The sequence below is a fragment of the Gymnogyps californianus genome, chromosome 4, assembly GCF_018139145.2.
Source record: "Gymnogyps californianus isolate 813 chromosome 4, ASM1813914v2, whole genome shotgun sequence".
Lineage (NCBI taxonomy): Eukaryota > Metazoa > Chordata > Aves > Accipitriformes > Cathartidae > Gymnogyps > Gymnogyps californianus.
The window spans coordinates 59,893,986-59,912,242 of NC_059474.1; positions in this window are offsets into that span (position 1 = coordinate 59,893,986).

Consider the following 18,257-nt stretch of genomic DNA (forward strand, 5'->3'; position numbering starts at 1 on the left):
TATATCGCTGGTCTGGGCCAGGAGAAGTGCAGCCCCTAGCACGGGGTTCTCTGGCTTGTGGGGCTTGGCTGGGAAGAGGAGGGCCCAATGTATGATGTACAGAGGGATAGCCCCAGTTAGAAAATAAAAGTACCTCCTTCCATACGCGCTTTGGCTAACAGGATAGGAACACTTGAGCTGCACATGCACACACAAACAATATGCTCTAGGGAAAGACCACAAATATGCTAAAAATCATAATCTGATAAACTCAGATGCTTTCAAAATACAAATGTCCTGTCATTGCTTTTCATAACAAAAATGATCACTTAAGACTTTACCACAGCTTAACTATTCACAATGTAAACATCAACAATACTGATGATTTTTTTCAACACTTAATGTGCCTTTCACTGTGGAAATAAATGTTTTGGCACCCAATCCTTCCTTATGATTTTGCTAATAGGAACCTACAGTGCAGAATCACCATTTGGTTAGACAGCTGAAGAAAAGCAGATCAGATATGCAGATATGGAGACTCCTTTTCCAGACCATTTTCCATTTCTGAAACTTATTTTGTTATCATCATTTTGATCTTTCCAATGCAATCAGAAATCTCGTTCCAAACTTCTGAGCCCATCTTCTCTTGAAGAATAGAATAGTTTATGGCTTCTCAATTTTTTTCCCACCCGAGACTCAAACCAGCTGCAGGCTTCACTTTGTTTCTCTTCCCTCCCTCCCAGATTAAAATCCCAGAGTCTTGGATCTTGGCAAGAAAGTGCAGCAATTTTTTTGCTGTGTGGGTTACTGGGGGCTGGGTGTAGATGAGTAAATGGGAATTGAGTCTCCATGCCTGCCTGTACTGCGTGTGCAACCAAAAGCAGCTGTTATGGAGTACCCAGCTGGATTAGTGGGGTTTATTTGGTACATGCCTGGTGAAGCACCTCTTACTCCTGCTTTGTCCTGGTGCTGGCAAGATTTGAGTTACTTCAGCCAATTCTGTGCAATATAGGATCCCTCTCCTGGAGACTGTTTCTGGATACGTTTTGGTATTTAAGATGCACTGATCTTAGTAATTTATGCTATTGTTCCCATATATGTATCATTTTTCTGTGGCTTCAGGTTTCTACTGCCATTCAGATCATATTAAACATGGTTTTTCCTTTTTAAATACTAACATCTAGGATTAATTTAATCCCACATTTTTTCCTGGATAAAGTTTTGGATGAATCACTCCCAAAAAAATAAGAACATGTCCAAACCTCAGCCTAAATGTCAAATTGAACCAGAATTCAATAGGTTTGGATGAAAGCCTGCTCTTGGGCCCCCCTCAAAGTATACACTGCTGAATCAATGTTGAATCTGTCTTAACAAGTCTGACAGCCTTGCTGTATTGCATGCTACCTTCAGATCTTCTGTGTTTGGGAGTTTCTTCTGCATGATCTATATTTGAAACATCTCAAACTCAGACAAACAAAGGGCCTGAGATTTAGACAGAATTAGTTAGAGAATGGAAAAGGGATTATTACTGAAACCTGATGTTGCCAATTTGTAACTTGTTTTTCTTGCAGGTAAGACTTCTTGGTACCTTTCTTAACAAAGGGAAACATTTCCAAATAATTTTGCACCTTACGCTCCAACTCTTTTAAATGAAGAAGTTGAAAGCAGTCAGAGCTCCGTACCAAGAGAAATCTTGGTAGGGAAAACCTGGAAGGCACCAGATAAAGTCAGCAACTGAGTGTGATGTATTCAATTGCAAGACACATCCACAAAAGGAAGGAACTCAAAAGCTGAACTAGGGCATCACATGACCAATGCTCTTCTGATTCCCAGTTTCTTGGAAATTCCCTGAATTTTCTCTCAGCTCTAAACCTGACTGCTCTCTTATGTATGTACAGCAAAGTAATCCTCAGTTGCTTCTTAATGGTCCTTCTACTGATTTGTGTTACCCTTTCCTTCAATATAGAAAATGTGCTCTGCTTCACTTTTTGAAGAGAGATCTCAGGAACCAAAAGCAGGTCTATGTCGCATATAAAACTGTAGTATTGTAAGCAATATATGTATTATTCAGCTATAAATCAGCAGAAAAGCTTACACTTTCATTACACTAAAGCAGAACCCTCTGTAATGTCACCTAATAAGGATGAAAGGAGCACACTGGAACTCACAAGAGTTGTTAAAGGTGGAAGAGAGAGAGAAGGGTTGAAAAGGCATTTGCAGTTTCAGTGAAAGGGAGATAATTCTTTTACTATAACTCGAGCTTTAATTTTATAGAAAAAGGAAAAATTAATTGATCTGGAGATAGGAAGAGAAAGATGGTAAAGAAAACAAATGTTAGAGGGAAGAAGAGGAAAACCTTCAAATTGCTCAGAAGTTGAGTTGAACTACATTTTGTAATCCACCACCAAGAGTGACGTTTTAGTTACCTTGTAAACATCTGAAATTTTTTTGGTGCTCCAGTAACAGTAGAAATTCCTATACTTCCTTTTGTTGAAGTTGGAATGGGTTCATAATACAGCTGCTGTCTTTCTTCTTCTGGACTGTTTCTGTTCTCACTGAGGGTCTCTGTTTCTCCTGCTTTTCATGAACTTTGCAGTCTCTGCTTCCAAGATATGTGTATCTTTTTCACCTCACTTCTTGATGGGAATCCTCTATCTCTGCCTTTCATCTCTCCTGCTTCCCACTATGGAAGATGTATTTTACTCCCTCTCTTCTTCCCACCCCTTAAGATGGGCTGTTATCTATCACTTACCCTATCCTGACAGACAGGTTGGAACCCTTACAAAGGTCAGACCTAGGGGTGAGGTTTGTGTCCATCTCTTTGTCTACGGTGAGATCTGAGAAGCTCGTGGCTGTGCTGCTTTCTGAATTTCAGCACAGCAAGCTGACATAGTAAAACAGTGGAGCAAAGGAAGGGAGGTCTAACAGCCCTAAGTAATCTGTTCTCCTGACACAAGGCCCAAGCAGGGTAAAGTTAAGGAAGGCTGAGCTGTGATCCTTATGTGCAATAGTGTTCTGCAGCTCATTGTCTCTCTTTTGCTTTGGTTCATGACAAGTTTTATCAAATCCATGTCTATTTAGATATTTATGTCCCTGTGCATATGTTGTGATGAAATACACTGTTTTAATCAGGAGTTTTGGTTTGGGTTGTTGAATGCAGTGTCCTTGCCCTTAACCAAAATAAAAACCAGACTCAGTTCACACATACAGCGTAGGGAGGAAAATAGATGAAATATTATCATAAGGTTATTTTCAATATAGTTGAAGCCAGTGGTACTCACTAGCATTGGGTTGTGGGCCAAAATACAGCCCCAGAGCACTTCTGGGGGTTGCACAGAGTTGTCGTCTTGGCTACCCTCCCCCTCTTTTCTCCTCCTCTTCCCTCTGCTCCAGTGTCTGAACTAAGCAGTTTGGCAGACAGGAGAATTAACTCTTGTAAGGGTGGGGAAGAATGTGGAGGTACCCACTCCAGCAAGACCAGGGTCTTCCAGGCTGCGTATTATTATTGTTATTATTAATAATAATTATATTTAAGTTTAACGTTTGGGAAAGCCTGGGGACAAGTGTAGGTTAATGTTGCGCAGTCTTTTAGAAACAGGGGGAGAATGTAGTCTTTGGCAATGACAGCTCTGCAGTAAAGCAAAAGTGTGGGGACACCAGCACCTGTTCTCATCATCACCACCTCCTTTACCACATTCAAAGCACCATCGATTTCACTAGCGCCAAGGCATCAGCTCTGTTCCTGTGCAAGAAGCTGGTTTTCATATAGCGTTCATAGTTTTGTAATGCCCTTCATTACAGGATCTCAAATCCCTGTTCCCTGAAAAAGAGAGAGGGAGCCCTCATAACAAGTCTTGGGAAGTACCAAGAAGGCCAATAGCATCCTGGCTTATATCAGAAATAGTGTGGCCAGCGGGACTAGGGAAGTGATCTTCCCCCTGTACTCGGCATCGATGAGGCTGCACCTCGAATACTGTGTTCAGTTTTGGGCCCCTCACTACAAGAAAGACATTGAGGTGCCGGAGCGTGTCCAAAGGAGAGCAACAAAGCTGGTGAAGGGCTAGAGCACAAGTCCGGTGAGAAGCAGCTGAGGGAACTGGGGTTGTCTAATCTGGAGAAAAGGAGGCTGAGGGGAGACCTTATCGCTCTCTCCAGCTACCTGAAAGGAGGTTGTAGCGAGGTGGGTGTCGGTCTCTTTTCCCAAGTAACAAGTGATAGGACAAGAGGAAACGGCCTCAAGTGGCACCAGGGGAGGTTTAGATTGGATATTAGGAAAAATTTCTTTAGTGAAGGGGTTGTCAAGCACTGGAACAAGCTGCCCAGGGAAGTGGTTGAGTCACCATCCCTGGAAGTATTTAAAAGACATGTAGATGTGGCACTGAGGTACATGGTTTAGTGGTGGACTTGGCAGTGTTAGGTTTACGGTTGGACTCAATGTTCTTAAGGGTCTTTTTCAACCTAAATGATCTTATGATTCTATAAGTACCTCTGGGCAATGCAAACGGGCATGCCTACTCCAGAATTTCTAAGCTTCCTTCAGTGCTTGTTTTTATTCTGGTGTCTGAATGTAATGCTGGGGCACTGGACCCTAGTTCTGATGATCTCTTCAGTGTAAATACAGTGTATTTCCCTTTTTTCTTATTCTGTCCCCTCAATCCTTCCCGTCCTCTCCCTGTTTGAGATCTTGTCTTTTTTTCCCCCACATTATTCTATTGTCTTTTTTCCCTCTTCTTCAAATCTGTATTCCCTTCACCAAGTCCAAGCTCCCCCCATTGTTATTCAACTTTCACCTTATTTCTCTTCACCATGTAAGTTTTTTCATCGCTTACAGCATCTCCCAGCCCAGTCTGCTGTCCTTGTTCTCAGCTGGGAAGCTTTCCACTCTGCTGGGAGGATGCACCGGGCTTGCTCTATTGGACAAACTGGGAAGAGATTTGTGTAGTAATTTCTAGGCGGCAGGTCAGCGCCCTGCCACTGTGAGCTCTTGGCTCTGTGAGAAGTGCTGCACTGCCTGCTGCATGGCGTGTCTCCACTCCTCGCCAGATCACAGGGACTGTGTCTTGAAAGCACTGGGCAGAGAGTGGAAGATGCTGGCTACAGTCCCCGAGAGCTGCAGCCAGCAGTTTGCGTAGGGGGATTGTTTTTCAGTCATTCACTATTTTCAGAATTTCTGGACTGCGAACTCCGCTGGGAAGGAACCACGTTTCCTTCTGCTGGCCTGTCAGGATGGGACCAAAGCTTCAGCTGGGACTTTGGTCCTGCTGCAAAACAGCATCTGTAGTAAGAATGGCTCAAAGAGCTGGGCTCCTGAAAATTTTAAAAAGCCCCGGTTTGTCAAGGGTGGTTGTTGTCATCTATGTGCAGAATAGTTCAACAAATGAGAAGGACATCACTGCTGCCAATTTAGAGACCCTGTATGTGTGTTTGGGGGTGTGTGGGGGAAGCAAGACCTTGAAACAGGCATAAAACCACTGGGAAGGAAAGTGGCTGCGTAACAGCTTGTGCATGATAGCAGGGTGTTTTGCGCTGCAGTGCAGCTTTAGGCTGTGAGGTGGCTTTGACTCAGCAAGTGCTGGTTACCCGGAGTGCGGGTGATTGGTTTGGAGGTTTTGCATTAATAAAAGTTACAGTCCTACAGCCACATCTCCATCTTCTCATTCCAGAACGGCATGCTGTTATACCAGTGGAATTACTGTGCACTCCAGACTTTAAACCCATAAATTGCTAATGCCAGACTGTTCCGATGAGCAGCTTTTTGATATCCTTTACATGTTAAAAAGTACTCAGGCCTGTTGACAAAGCAAAGAAATGGTGTCAAAAATAATTTTAAAACCTTTTGACCTGTAAGGTTTAAGAGAATTAGGCACAGATTCTTTGCTTTAAGCCTCTTGGTGACAAGAAATATGGTCCTATGCCAGCCAGTTTGATTGACAGTAGCGTTTGTATTTTCAGCTGCTAATACAGTATGCTCCTTGTATATTCCTAGTGTGTAAATATAGAAGACTATTTGTCACCTGGGTTGATGGATTATGCATAAGTGAGACAATGTGGTTAAGATTCTAAAGCAGAAATGAAAAATCATAAACTTTACATAACTCATAAAGCAACACTTAATACTCATAATGAAGTATCCCTTTAATCAAGGGAAACTGTCAGACTTTCAAATAAGCAAAGATTATGCAGCTACCATGGGGGTTTGGTTTTTTTTTTTTAATAGCTACATCCTACTAACCTGCATCATTGGATTTTTGACAACCATAATAAAATGTATTGGAAAATTGATTAGTTTTAAGAGACTCATAGCCAGCTGCTTTTATTTGTAAATGTCATGTATTCAGTCACTGTAGGCTCCATCCCTTCCCGTGAATTCTTGGCTGAATATGAACCTTTGCATAGGTACAAAAGCACTCTCGTTTCACATTCTTCAATTAGTTTTCAGCATTTTCATGTGTCCTTGCTTAAGTTTATTTTTCCTGAAAGCTTTCCCACCACAAATAGTTGGCTATTTACTCATTTCCCACTATGCCATAATTACAACTTATTTTTGCTCTTGAGATGTCATAAATTTGTAATAATACAGAGATGGCTTTGTAATTGATATTTTCAGAAAATTCCAGCTTTTTTCAAGAAAAAGAGCATGGTTAAGTTATTGATTTTTGGATAGAGAAAAGAATTTGCCATGAAAAGTGTGTTATCACCTCTTGAAATATGCAGTAAAATTGGCATTTTCAGCATGCTACTCTTATCTTTATTTGCTGATAGAGAGAATATCCAGATTTTTTTAGCTTTAAGGGAAAGGATATGGTTAGGTTCATATTACTCAGCATTTAGTAAGTACGAAGTACAAGGAAAAGGGGACATAGTTCAATACTATAACATTTAACAGATTTTGTTTAAGGAAAGCACTTTTCATAATCTAAATGAATAAAATGAATCTAAATAAATGAAAGTCTAAATCTGCGTCTGTTTTAATCTCACTTTTAATAGCATAAAAATCTGACTCCTGGAGTCCTTTTCCAGACTAAATTATCCTGCCGACCTGTGGGGGTTCTGTATGAGCAAGAGGTGCAGGATTCGCCGCTAAGCTGGTATGCTGTTTGTGAACCACTCTGAAGCAGTTTGCTTCTTGAGGCCACATCCTGCTCTTTTGCTGCACGCTGAGTCCCAGCAGATGTCAACGGCAATTTCATACATGTTTTGAAAGGAGGCTGTGGCCCTTCAGTATTATTTTGTTCTACAGAGATACTACAGCAGAGTGTTTGCTTTGTGATTAGATTCTACTTTTTTTTTTTTTTTTATTATGTGATGAGCTGTGTGTGGCTGACTGCTGGTATTTAACAAAAAAAGCCTAGACTCAGAAGTCGCCGAAGTAGATCTGATCACAGATATCTGCATGATTAAGATGATTTTATTTGGTTTCAAAATGAAGTATTCAATTAGGTGCATTTTATTATTTGTTCTGTTAGCTCATTTATTTGCTTTGTGAGTGTAGAATCCAGCTTCTGGACCAAAACCTGCCTGCAGCTGAAATGAGATGTGTTCTCAGATAAAATGTTTAAAATGTTTAAAAATATTATTTTAAAATAATAGTTATCTTCAATGGATTATTTTAACTAGCTACAATAGCTTCTTTCATTTGTTTGAGTCTCTGCTGTAGTCTAGACTGGAGTGTCCGATTGCCGCGTTACTTGCGTGTCTGTGTGTTTCTCACCTGTTCAGTGAAATGCTAGAAAGTCATTTGCAAACATGGGCTAGAAGACAAAGGTTACATTCACTGCATAATTTATTGATACCATGCACCTATAGTTTGAGAATATACAACATTTATAAATATTCTGACACAGAAAAAATCTGCAGAATGTTTCTATAATAAAACTAGGCCATAAATAATAAAAAAAATTCTTAAAGAGAAGATGACTAGCCTGTGTTTCTTTTGGTGTGGATGTTACTTCTCAGTTTTTAGTAAATCTTCTTGCTTCTATGCTCCAAGGAGTTGGGTTTATGGCTAGATGCTATGGACAAGACCTATTTATGTTCTGTGGATAAAATCACTTAAGTAAAAAGAGAAATACACTGCACTGTTATAGTTTTGTAGAGGAGCAGCTGTCCCTAACTTTTTCTTTGTTCTTTGAACTTGATGAGGTTATTCAAAGACTCGGAGGCTGAGAAAAGACTATTTAAATAAGGTTCCTTGAGCTCCTAGCTGTTATAGGTCATTATATTTTGTGCCTTCACTGTATGTGTATTGAGCTCCATACTTTTTCAGGTTGCCTACTTTAGTTTAAAAAGAAGTTATCTAGTCTGTGTGGGAAGACGCCAAGAGATAACTGTGCCATTGGTTGACCACCAGCTCTGTTGAAAAAAATTGTCACTTTGCTCTCACTTCAATTTATTTCCCTTCAGCATCCAGATGTGGATTTCTATTATACTTTTCAGTGATTTGGTTAATTTTGGACCCTTAATACCTTCCCAGAGTGGAAAATGAAGGCTCGTGGTCACTCACACCATTGTTTATTCTTGGGGAATCTGCACTGCTGGAGTTGTTCTTCCCCAGTATGTACAATATTTTAACATCAGTTTTGCCAAACTTGCAAAGGCAAGTTCACCTCCCCACACATGTAAAACAAGAACCCACTGGTTCGTGTTTCTGCAGGCTGGCGTTTAAGAGCATATGTCAAGTTGCCTGTCCATTACAGCTCCCTCCAGCAACCTCAAAGATGATGAGAGCAGCAGCTGCACTTCAACACTTCTCTATCATCGCTCCATCCCCCCTTTTATAGTTGTTATCATCTGTTTTATTTTTTTCCTAAGCAAAAACTTCTCTGACACAGAGAAAGATCCCAACAGGTTTCTCCTTTCTAAAGAAATAAATTAAAAAATTCACTACTCTTCTGCTTTTTGCACATCCGCTGGTAGAATGTAAAGATGAATACAACCTATCCTTTGAAATGACATTAAAATGTTATACCTAGAGCAGCTGCAAAGTGTAAACGCAATCTGCAGTGTAATTTTTTCAAGTTCAAAACCCACAGATGAGGATACAAATGAGCAAGCAATATCTAAAAATAAAGTAGTAAACTGGAATTCTTGTTTTACGTGGCAAACGAACAGAAACATTAATAGTTGGTGTCCATGTTTGTCATCCAGTTTACAGCTTTTTATTTTTTCAATTAGAATTAAAAAATGCCAACGAATGGAAGCAGATGTGGCGTTAACCATTTAAGGCTTTCCAAGTCTTGCCAAATTCTGGGTTGTTTCTGTAAGGAAGACTGCACCTTTAACTTTTGTATTTTGAGGGTTGAGATTTATGCGAAGAGGAAAGCTGGGGAGGCAACTTGGCTGAGAAAGGTCGACTGATGTGCCAGGGCTTGATTTTTCCAGGCTGTAAAAACTGGTGCTACTGAGGTAATGCTGAAATCGTGTCAATGTTGCAGCAACCTTTACTTTGAGGCACAATACTCTGTTTACATTGAAAGATTGAGGGATGCAGTTTTTTCCCCCACAGCTCTTGCTGCTTGGGATATTTGTGATATGCTTTAGATCATGCAAATTCCTGAAAGGGATTGAATAATAGGTAGTAGATTGACTTGATTTGATTTGGTTTTGTTATTGTTTAAGTCAGTGTGGTTTGGTGAATTAGAGAAAAGTCAGGCATCTATCTGTTTAATGAAACAGTTTCTGAAGTGAAGGGGGAATGAATAGAAATAGGAAGTAATTAATTTCTGATGTTGCATAGTTACACCAAGACTTCAAGTTATGTCAAAACCAACATTGTGTACTAATGTATCAGAGTACAAATGTCAGTCTGTCAAGCTGTGGTTTTTTTGTATTTCTTCATCACTTGGCTTCATAATAAAGTGGTTTTCTAGCTCTCAAAGGTTCAGTACTGCTAATCCCAAGTACTGGATTATCCTGGGCAGAATTATTGAAATAATATACCTCTAAGAGAGAATAATGAAATTCATGGAGAAATGAACTAACTCTCATGTTACAGATGGGCTGAATGTTGTATTTCATGTTTAGTAAGTGAAAACAAAAGCATCCCTCATTTCCCATGTGCAAAATCTGTCCTGAGTCTGTTATAATGTAGGGGATCTGTCCACATGCTTGTATCAGTCCCCACTGACAACTACGATGCTGCAGTATCATCAGTGTAATCCCTTGATATTTGGCAGAATAGGGTTAAATATCTCCTGTAAATTGTTGTTTACCCTTCGTGTCTCCCATTTGAATGGGGCCACCTTGGAACTGAACTCTGAGGAAATCAGCTGTGTCTGAAGGAAGAATAGGAAATCTCCAAAGAGAACACACAGAAATAGGTGTGAATTCGCTGTATGTTCCCAGCCAGCTGAGCAGGAAAGTGAACGGATTAGGACTCACTGAGAATGAGGGAAACTGGCCGCACAAAAGGGAGAGAAAGTACAATTCAAAGAGAAGGAGGGCTGCAGGAACAGAAGCTTGGCTGCCTATCTATGTTCTGGTTTTGTGATGGGTAAAATAACAAGGAGTTATTTTTTTAAATGTCGAATTTTGCTTGCAATGGACTGGTCTGTGTCCTTAATCATACATCTAGGGAACACATAGGGTTGAAGATCTGTGAAAAGGTATGCTTATATCAACACATAATCAAATATACACGAGTATAAGGGTACTAGTCCCATTTTGCCGAGAGCCCCTCTAGCATGTTTTGCAGGCAAAGGCTTTCTATCAGGAGGCCAGTGGGAGAAAAGCTGCTGCGGCCTAAGCCGGCTCAGGGACTTGTGAGCACACATGCCTGGAGAGCAACTCTCCAGCACAACAGCCTGTGTGGTGTCCTGTGTAGGAAAGGTCTGCATGGGCTGTGAGATGACATGTTATTCTATGGAAACCCTGATTTTAAGCTGGCTGCAGATGGCAAAGTAAGTGACATCATCATACCACAAAGAAAATAAATGTTTGCTACTTATTTCTGTTATATGGGAAGTAAATTTCTTTCCCTCACTTCTGCATACAGTTTATTATATAATTGCTTACTTCAAGGAAGTAAAAATAATGAGTAAACGTTGGGGAAGAAAAAAAAAGTTGGCCTTTTTCTGATAGAAAAAGATAAATGCAGAATACATTAATTGTTGATCATTAATGTTTTCTTTCTAAGAGGTCCTTTCCCAGTTAGCTTTTAGCTGGACAATAGTTACAAAACCTAATGCAGTAACTTGTTAAAATATATTAAATTAAAAAAAAAAAAAAAAGTCCAAAACCGCAGTCTTCTTCCTGCTGTGTTTAAAACCCTACTCTATCTAGGACAACTGTGAACATTGTGCCACGTGGAGGACATGGCACTTTTGAAAGGAAGATATTTGCTCATTATATTAATGATTTTTCCATTCAGAACATCCAGCTACTCTCAAGCTTCTAGCAGCAAAGTAAAGGAATACCTTGCACCCGCTGACTAATTTTAGCTAACACAAACCAAATATTTCCCTCTTCAACCAAATGACCTTGTGGCCGCCTAGAAGTGGTTACATGAAACAGCACAGAGGCTGCTCGGGGGTGTTGATCCTGGCAGGGGGTGATTTCATGGGCCTCTGCTGATGTCCCGAGGCAGGTGATGTGGCTCGCAGACCCAGAAGCCAGGCAGTCAAGAAGATCATCTAGGCCATGAACTTGAACCATCCTGATGGAAATGGAGGGAGCGCCCCAAAGCAAGAGGTGGTTTGAAATGAACTTTTGTTTGTAAAGCTGTCCCCAAGCTAGATCAACCTGCTTGCTTTGTTCATAATGTTGAAGTGGGGGATGATTATAAATTACGCAGATTTTAGAGCAGGATGGGGGAGATGTGCTTCACAGCCTGGGAAACACCAGCAATGCAGACTGGTGAGCTTTAAGTTTAAAATTACTCACTGCTGAATTTACTCAGCTCCTTTCCAGTGCAAGGAAGTGGGCAAGCAGTGCTAGACGAGCAGCTCCTCAGTGCTCCTGCAGCTGCTGAGCTGTGTGTGCGGGTGCCACCCGTGCGGAGCTCTAGCAGCCGCTGGTGGTCCTTCCTGTGTGCAGTGGCAGTGCAGAGCAGCTTTTGGGGTACCCCAGCTGAGGGGAGCAAATGCGTGACAGCCAATTTCAGCTGGTTTGAACCTGTTCTGCAGAGGGAGAGTGGGAGGGAGGAAGAACATGGCTTTTCCCCATGGTGTTGCTTCACATAAATGTTGTGTGTGCATCCTGTTTTGATGATCAGTGAACATTACCTTCACATTCCTACCATTCACCTGGCTGCAATTCTTTTAAAGTAACAGTGCTCCCTCCCTTAAAACAAACAAACAAATAAAATCAAACGAAAACCCAACACCAAAACCAAACCACCTATTAGTATTGGTAATATTATACATGTCTTAATGGAATAACACTAACCTAAGAACAAGTTTCTGGATGATTTATTAGTGAGGTTCTGAGGTTCATAATTCTGGAGGGCAGAAGGGACTATTAATTACATATGCTGCATAAGACAGAGACAGTGCATTTCCCTGGTGGTTCTTGCAACTGGTTCAGTACCTTGTGACTGAACTAGCTGAGCGTGGTTTATGAATGCATAGAAGGAATCTCCTTTTATTGATCAGAGGAGGAATGACTACTGTAGTTGTATGTTCTAGTGCAAAGCAGCACCTGATGTGGAATAACAGCCAGCTAAATAGTAAATGGATGCAAAGAAGAGAGAAGAGGAGGCTCTCTGGGACACTGAACTTCTGCCAAAGCTAGTCTTCCAATGGGAATGAAAACCACATATGTAGGCAGAAGAAAAACTCTGCTATAAACCTTTTCCTCAGCATATATTGAGGAAAGGAATATTTTACTTCTTCCCAGAGCTGGGGTAGTGTAATTGAGGGTATGACAGAAGGTTTGGAAGGCCAGGGCCAAGTTGCTTTGGCAGAGCAGTTGTAGGAAAATGTGCAAATATCTATTGTTAATCCTGCTACTGAAGGATGCCATTGCATTGGCTGGAAGAGGCATTAGACATATTCCTCACACAGCTCTGACAGTGGATCTCCTTCCCACTCTGTAAAAACTTCAGAATATTACGATCTCGTTCTTCTGTTTGTGTTTATGTGTGATGGACAGGGCTGCTAACGCTACCTATGCTTAAGGTTGCTTAACGCTTTCAGTCAGAAGGTCATGTTTTTAACTGTCTGTGTTAACTCTGCCAAAGCTTAAATAGTTTAGACTGAGATTTTCCAGATGGGTGTCTTCGTTCAGGAGAGGTGGGGAGGGGGGGGATTTCAGCCAAGCTTAAATCAGTGTACTTCTCAGAATGAGCTGACAGAAAATGACATTGTTTTGTTCACATTACAAAGGGAAAATGTCCTGCATCTTGCTTCACTGGAAAAAAAAAAACCCACAAACAATCTTACAGTCTGTGCTTTTCCACTGGAAATTTGGCAGACAGCATTTGATCTTACTTGGGGGGGAGGAGAGAGGAGAAGTAAATGATAAAGTAATGAAAGACTGCACCTTAGAATAGAGATAAGCTTTGTAATGCCTATGTCTTATGAGACTAATTTAATTTGCACAGAAAACCTTAACTCTGGTGTTTTCCCGCATCTTTGAATGCTTGACTTTGCAAGCTTAATGTCATTTTAATGTGTTTAAAATATGATTCATAAGATTTTTTTTTAACAAAGTGAACTAAGCAAAGCTCCATCAAGGGATATCATTTTGGCACCTATGTATTCCACCTGCTCTGCCAAAGCCTTCAGATCCCCTACTCTTACACTGGAGTAAATGGAGCACTGGAGAGTGGCTGTCATTGTGCATGGGCATCTTGGCAGAGCCAGATCAGGTACACTTTGCAAGTGGGTGTTATAGCTCTTCCTCAAAACCGCAGGGCTGCTGAGACGCAGACCTCTTAGGCTTTAACCCAAGCTCTGACTGGATTGTTGGCTTAGGTACAAGCCTTTTTCCTCCTTTCCTTCCTTTTCTGAACTACCATGCTTTAATATTCTTCAGTTTATTCTCTTTCCAAAAGAACTTCAGGGCAAAAACCATCATAGAAGGAAACGTCAAGAAAGCCTGGGGTCAGGAAGTAAGTTTTATTTCTTCCTTGCTCACAGCATGTTAATTTGACTAACCTTCATGTTTTTGTGCCTCCTTTTCTTCATGTATATAAGGGAAAACCTAATGATGATTGAGTGAAATGATTGCTTTGGCAACATTTGAGCGCTGGTAGTGGAGGTGAAGCAGAAGGCTGGGTGTATGTGTAAGAGGATGTGTTGGGGAAACCAAGGGAAGTCCACAGGAGAAGGTGTCTGTGTTCCTAGAGAAAAGGATTACTTATCCTAGTAGGGAAATTCTCAGCTGAATTACAGCTCATATTGCTGCAGTGTTCTGCACTAGTGAATATCTGAGGAGAGCTACTCTCCCATGTCAAGAAATACTGTTTTGTCTTGTATAATAGTGAGAATTTTAAAATTTTTACTCTCTAGTAACAGAGGCTTTAGACCTGGTAAGGTGACAAGAAAAGCATAGTGAGAAGACAAGGCAGCAGTTTTCATTTTTGATTAAACTATCAGGACTCTTATAAAATTGGGTTGTTATCTTGAGTCTTATTCTCTGAATATTATTTTTGGAAGTACTGTATGGTTGTTTCACTTTTTAAAGACTGTGATGGAGAATGCACAGCAGTCTGCAGGCTTATCAGTTTGATCTAGAGTTTTTGCCAAAGAGTATGCTTGAAATATTCTTAAATTTCTCTCCCCTCTTTTCTTCTTCTCCCCCTCCCCAAGTGTCTGGACTGTAGAGACTGGGAAGTAAGTGGAATTACAAGAGGAATGAACTTATCCCATTAATTTTTTTAATACAGTTATGCAGAACTGTTTTTGAACAAATCACTCAACAATAGGTCGCTATTTTCACTGGAAGATATTTTGCTGGAAAATATACTGAGGTGAGGAAAAGTGCTTTATTCCTCATGTACATGTGTATGTATATTTGAACTCTGATTCTGGCTCTCTTAATCGCTCTCTCTTAAAAAGAAATCAAGTCTGCTTCAGAGCTTTTCAACTACTTCACCTAAGTTTTACCTAAGTCCAAACTGTAAGCAGTTTGGGGCAAAGACTATATTGCTGCTGCTTGTCCATGCAATGTCTGGTAAAGCATAAATGAAAAATTGCTCTAGTAAGAAGAAATCTGGAGTGTTAGTTTATTTACTCTGTGAGAAAGAGGTAAATTTCTCATTTAATCCTGGATATCAAAGGGTTGTAGCATGAGTGCATATTTGAATTTCTTTTCCCTTTTCATGAATTCTATCTCACTGGCCATGTCTGGAGTGAGGGGCTGGACCAGATGACCTTCAGAGGCCCCTTCCAGACTGATTTATTCTACGGTTCTTCACTTCCATCTATTAACAACACAAACTCACACTTCAAACCTTCAGCTTAAGAATTCCTTATGTACTATAATCATATATAGTTCTTCATCTCTTCCTTTTGGGTTTGCAATGACTTTAATCAATGTGAATATATCAACTGTAGACATAAAAATATACAGGTAACAGTGAAAAAGTTTCTTTTGGTTCCCAAGGTTTGACTGTACTAATAATCTCCTCCTCTGTGCTACAGAGAGGGTGCTGCATTGTTCAAAGGACCCTGACTTTCTCTACTCAGACCTCTGGAAAACCCCACAGAAAACTGTGGGAAAGCTATAGCTGTAGAGGCTGTAGGAGGGTCCTCAAGACTTTTTTTCACAAATATGGGGGCAAAGCTGTTAAACTAAACCTGTCATTTTGCAGTCCAAGGTGACTTCACAGCTGTCATCCAGGACAAGTTATGGGCTGTGAATGATTACTTGCTGCTCATGTCAAATAGTTTTCTACCCAGATTCTTGGCCTTGTTGGCTACGATTGCAGCCTCACTAGAATGGGAAGCAAATCAGAGATATCAAGTTTGGCTAATCTATTTTCATCAAGATATTTGATACAAAGTGCTAAAATGAAGATTATTAATATTTTAAAGAAAAATAAATTGGATAATTTGCATATATTAATAGTATCTATTACAAGGGTATTCGATATATTTTTTATATATGGTAGATTAACTCCATATCCTGGTATGACTCAAGTAGAAAGGTAGGAAGATTTTTTCAGGCTCATACTCTGAGCTGGCTCATGACCTAGAAGGCTGAGACAGGGAGAACTGTCTGGGGCCAGAGCATCCCAGCCATTCCCTTACCTTTTTTTTTTTTTTCCCTTCTCCTCCAATACCTCCCCCCCCTTAAGTAAGCTAGCTCTCTGTTAGCTGCTCTTATTTTTACAGAAAGAGCATTAGAAATAGCTGAAGTGTGATACCAAATAGCTGTTACCACTGGGTAACTGGGTTCAGTGAGACTTTCTGTGGGATACTCTGAGCATGAGAAGACTATCATTGTTTGTTCTGATCCTACTCAAATGTTTTGCAATGAAATATGTGGGTTTTGGCCTTCACTCAACAAAGCACTTAGGCATTTGCTTAACCTGAAGTAAGCTAACTTCACCTGGAATCAATTGCATCGCTTATATGTGTGAAATAAAGCACACCTTGTTGAGTCATGACAGGCTCTGTTCTTACTGAGGAAATATTGTAGAGCAGAATTGATAGTCGATTTCTTCCTCTCCTCCTGCTAAAACTTGCTAAAAGAAGAGCTAGTAGAAGATCATGTTCTTTTATCTTGTATTTCCATCTGTCTGATAACTGTCATTATTTGGGAACTGGTTTGGGGGTGTTGTTGGCTTCTCTGTAGCTGTTTGCTACTATCTTTCAGTTTTAAGCTCTTTGGGGGCAGTACTGTCTTTTTATAGCATGACTGTGTGTACGACGACAATCTCCAGGGGCATACAGCCCTGACTAGGCCTCATTGATGCAATTTTATTATTCTAGGAATAAGACAGACCCTGTTTTGTGCACAAGGTTGCTTTCAGACTGCATCTTCTTTCTGCCTCCATTTTTTCACGTATGTAGTCTTTTCCTGGGTCTTGAAGGGAGCATTGGGGATAGATATGCACTTGGGAAGGATTTTGTTCTCTGGCTGCAAAGGGGTCAGTTCTCATTAGCTCTGGTTCAGTGTGCTCAGAGTGAGGTGCAGAACGGCACTTTCATATATGAACATACCTCCAAACACCTATGCAAGAGCTCTTCACAGTCTACGCTTGCTACAGACTGAAGCAGGTGAGGAGTTTCTAAAATGCGGAGGTTGTTCCTGCCAAAGTGTGCAACTTTTCTGTGTGCATTCTGGCACAAGAGCTAACAACAAATTCCATCTTTTTTATTGTTATTCCTGCAATTTGATTGCAAGTACATTTGTGGAGCCAGTTGGCATATGTCATAAAATCTGATTGATTGAACAGTTAATCCTTGAAAGCTTCCCTTTGAAATGTTGCCAAGGTCAACAAAGGATAGTGCCCATGTATACATGTCATGGAAATTACCTATTTTGCCATTTTTATCTACCTCCATATAGCTGCAAACATGCATAACATTCTGGTCTTCTCATGCAATGCGATCTTTCCCCAAAGTACTGGTTTTAGTGATCCATGTTTTGCTTTGTGCTGGTGGAATACAGAAAAATGCTTAACTTTGAAGGAGATGATCAGTAAATTAGAGCATTCCTTATAAATTATGTTTTTCAATTCAGAACCATTTGTGGAACAGGTTATTTTATGGGAAAGAGATACTGTGAACATTTTGGGGAAATCAGTTATTTCCACATTTCCTATGAGGTTTGTAATTTTTTTCTTGAACATAAGTTGTCATTTATGTAAATGTGCCACATCAGACATTTTACTTGGTGTCACAAGAGGTGCCTTCCGAATGCCATGCTAGTTATGTGAAATGAGATGCTTTTGTTCAGGGGAATAAAAGCTGCATGTCACTGTACTGGAAGGTAAATGGAAGAGTTTCTAATTTTCTACTGTGCTTGGACAGTAACAGAGCTTATTTTATCTCTATGTTTGGCCTGAGACACCACCCTTGTGAATTTACTCACTTTTTATTCGTCAATAATTCAGTTGCTCACCACTGCTACATATTTGCTTTATGCCAAACTTTGCAGAAAAAACAGGCAAGTCTTGGAAAAGCCTATTCAATGCCACCTTCTAAGGTTGTTGGAAATTATTTAAAATGCCTTTACAGTGGTTCCTAGGCACTGATGTCCTATTATGCTTCTCTGAAACGGGATGAGTGACCTCCTGAGACCTTGTCATAGTATGCAAGTTTTCCTAGGTGACTCTGGCGAATAGATAACCTGTTGTGTCAGCTCTTGTGTCTGAACTGAGCCAAGGT